Source organism: Mugil cephalus, chromosome 17 (genome assembly GCF_022458985.1).
Source record: "Mugil cephalus isolate CIBA_MC_2020 chromosome 17, CIBA_Mcephalus_1.1, whole genome shotgun sequence".
Classification (NCBI taxonomy): Eukaryota; Metazoa; Chordata; class Actinopteri; order Mugiliformes; family Mugilidae; genus Mugil; species Mugil cephalus.
Window position 1 is genome coordinate 16,534,380 of NC_061786.1, and position 3,860 is coordinate 16,538,239.

The window sequence follows — 3,860 nt, forward strand, 5'->3', positions numbered from 1 at the left end:
CTTTCATTTCTCCACGATTCTGCTTTTTAACAATTATCGTAAAAATGCTGATAAAATTTCATGCACATGAAAGAATAAACTGATATTTCATAAAATCATCATCTTTGTCATTTATTTAAATATTATTTACACACACACTTAATGCAATAGATGTGACTTTTGTAGCAGTTGTGCTGAGGATCTAAGAGGTCTACTGTAGAGGTAGAGGAGAGGAAGAGAAGTTCTCAGCCGTGTTAAAAGTATTGCTGAGGTCTAAAAGAATTCAAATGTCTCCATTAGCAGAGTCTGAGGACAGAAATAGATCATGGAAACTGACAGAAAAGAAGAATATGTGTTGAATGTGAGACAGAGACACGAGCACAGAGAAAAAAAGTGTTTCCATCACTCAAAATGAAATCATAATGGTGGCAACAAATGTTCAACATCTGATAATAAAAGTTAAATCATCATATGATGCAGGTCTGTGTTTGATCTACATTTGGAGACTTTAACAAGATAAACTACCTGGTTGATGGCTTCATATTTTGAAGATTGAAGATTCATTATACAATTTTCAGATTTTTTTGGTATGGACGCAAAACAAATTATATCAGATGTAAATAGTGTTTGTATGTGAGTGTAAATGTGTGTTTAGTGCTTGGTGAGGTTACTGTCAGCTCTGTGTTCAGTGGTCTGTGTCAGAGTCTCTTCCTCTTCAGCAGCTGCAGTCGGTTCCTGCTGTAACAGCTCAGAGTCTCTGCAGTCTGACTGAGGGAGGTTTTTGTACGACCACAAATCACTGTGTGAACACAGGAGCACTGTTTATGAGATGAACACTCTTACAGTAGTAAACTGCTGCATCTTCAGTCTGAACTCCACTGATGGTCAAAGAGAAGTCAGAGTTTCTTCCACTGCCACTAAACCGATCTGGTGTTCCTGATGCACGTGTGTTGGAAGAATGTATCAGGAGCTTTGGAGGTTGTCCAGATTTCTGTTCATACCAGTACATACAGTAACCACTGCATCCAACATCCTGGCTGGTCTTACAGGTCATAGTGACAGTGGATCCTGGAGTAAATGTCTCTACTGGAGGCTGAGTCACAGTCACCTGACCACTGCATCCTGCAGACAAAAACAAATGATTGATTTCTCAGCAGAAATAAATGAGAGAAAAGGCAGCACATGATGAGTGAAATGTTGCTGAGAGAATGTACCTGTGAAGCAGCAGCAGGCCAGCGTCCAGATGAGGATGGTGATGAGAGTCATGGTGGTTGTGGTTTCTGCTGTGTTGACTGACAGATCTGAGTCCTGCAGTGTTGAACTCACAGGACTATAAACCTTCTCAGTTGACTGGAGGATCAGCTGACCATGCAAAGCCTCCTCTCTATGGAAATCATTTCTCTGCTCTCAACACACTGAAGGCAACCAGGGACACAACATCAGGAGAAATACTCTTTGGATTTAAACCATCTATGATCTGAATGGAACGCAAGAAAATACTGACATTAGAAATGCTGCTGAAGATTAGTTTCACTGTTGTTAGTTCATGTCTCAATCCTTCACTTTTTACTCTTGTAGCATCAACGCAGAGTAGTTATCAATATATTGGAGGGAAATCTATGTTAAACGTACGTGTTTTAAAAGTGTCAGTTAGTTTATTTCATTTTTATTTAGATTCATCGTGTTTCTGCTTGATGACTCTAGTGTTGTGTTCACTGGACCACTTCTCCTCATCACTGTCTCTTCACCAACTCTCTGTACCTGTAGCCTTCAGTCAGACTGGAGGAGGTTTTTGTACGACAACAAATCACTGTGTGAACGCATCATCACTATGGAAGCCAAGACAGTAATAATCTCCAGCATCTTCAGCCTGAAATCCACTGATGGTTAAAGTGTACTGAGAACCAGATCTACTGCCTCTGAATCTAGATGGAGTTCCTGAGTAGAGAGTTGATAATGAGATTATATGAGAAGTTTAGGAGGCTGTCCAGGTTTCTGAAGGTACCAGGCTAGATCATTCCCTATATTTGAACTCCCTGTGGCGCTGATGGTCACAGTCCCTTCAACACTGACAGACTTGTATTTATCAGCCTGAGTCAGAAAATTGTTGCCAGATGACTCTGAAATGAGAAATAAACAACGTTAAGATGAAAAGTTTGATATCAATTAAAATAACTGGAGTTTAGAGCAAAGGATTAAAATGAACTGAGATAGTTTTTAAAAACATATCAACGTCTCTCACCCTGAGTCAGAAAGCCCAACATGACAGAGTTATTGGAAACATCATCCTGATGCAGTTTTCAGTGTGAGTGCATGAAAACAGTTCAGAGTCTCTGTGACACAAGAACTTAAACTCTGAGGAGCAGTGATGCAGAAAAATCATGCAAAACACATTTGAAGGAGGCAAACACACATCTGTTGTAATGAAACAGAGAAAGCAGAGGTGGTGTGAGGTGACAGTTCATCTCCTCCTGAGGATCATTCAGCCATTTAAAGTCCATTTTACTGCATCATTTTGTCACCTGGAAACTTTTCTCTAACGACCTTCTTCTTTGACTTCGTCTCATGAACAGGTGCATCGTGTCCCCTGCTTGCAAATTTGATCCATTGTGAGGTTTCCCTTAAGATTCAACACAAACTTCTTTTAGACAGAATGAAACAAATGAAGACCTGAAGTTTCCTTCTATTTACGTTGTGAGTGAAACGTCCTAAGAGATCAGCTGATTGCTACCATCACCAGATCAAGATTTTGAAATGATAATTTTGGTAGATATCACACATCCCTGTATCGTTACTATGAGCACATTTATTTATGGAAACTTATGATTAGATAACGGCTGGAATATCCTTCTTGTTGATGACGATCTTTTAGATTAGATTAATGAGACGTGTAGCTAAAGTTTATCATTGTTATTCTCAAAAAGGACTGAATAGAGGATCAACATTTAACTCTGAATCATCAACATGAAAGGAAATAAGTTGTCTAACATACTTCATATCAGTCATATCTGTGCTAAATGCATGAATCAGCTTTTATTCCTTCAGAGGTAGGACTGTGTAATTCATATGTGGTGATACGTCTGGCACAGAACCCGTCTGACACGGGCATTAAAGTCTGAGTTTCACTTCTCCTTCCAGTGGGGGGAAGCTTCTGTAAATGTGGGACTGTGTTCGTGTGAGCAGCAATCTCCTGCAACATGTCTGCATGAAGTCTAACTTTAGGGATGTTTTTTATGGAACTGCTTTTAGACCACGTGGAGATGTGACATGTTCTCTCTGACCATCAAGTGAGTGAATTCAGGTAGAGAAATGACTTTGGCTGCAGAGACACAGAAGCCAGCTATTAAACATTGTACTGTGTAGATTATCTGGAGGAGAGTTCAAACGTGAAAAAGAATTTAAATGAATCACATGAGGTCAGGGAAGAGCGGCAAATATTCAAATCATGTACAAGAGAACAGACGCACAAGAGTGAGAATTTAACGGTCAACACTGCCCTCTTTTGTCAAAATAAGTCACTGCAAATAGATTTGGATAAAAATGATTGAGAAATGATTAACATGTCAGTCTCGATATGCTCAGTAGACATTGGAGCAAGAGGCTTACATTGACAAAGACATAGATTGTATCTTTATGTGTATTTGTGCATAATTTTGTGTCTATAAATATGCATTTGTAGTGTTTTGGATATTTGTGTCTGGTCTGGGTTCATTTAGTGGTTGTTTTGATGTCCTTTAAGGTCATTGTGGTCATTTTGTAATTTATTTTCCATTTCCTCGTAGCTGAAACACAAAATGCTGAGGCTCAATTGAAGCAGAGGCCCTCGTGAACAGTAGACTCAGAAAAAGCTTCACATTCACTGAGACACAAATCAATTCAGG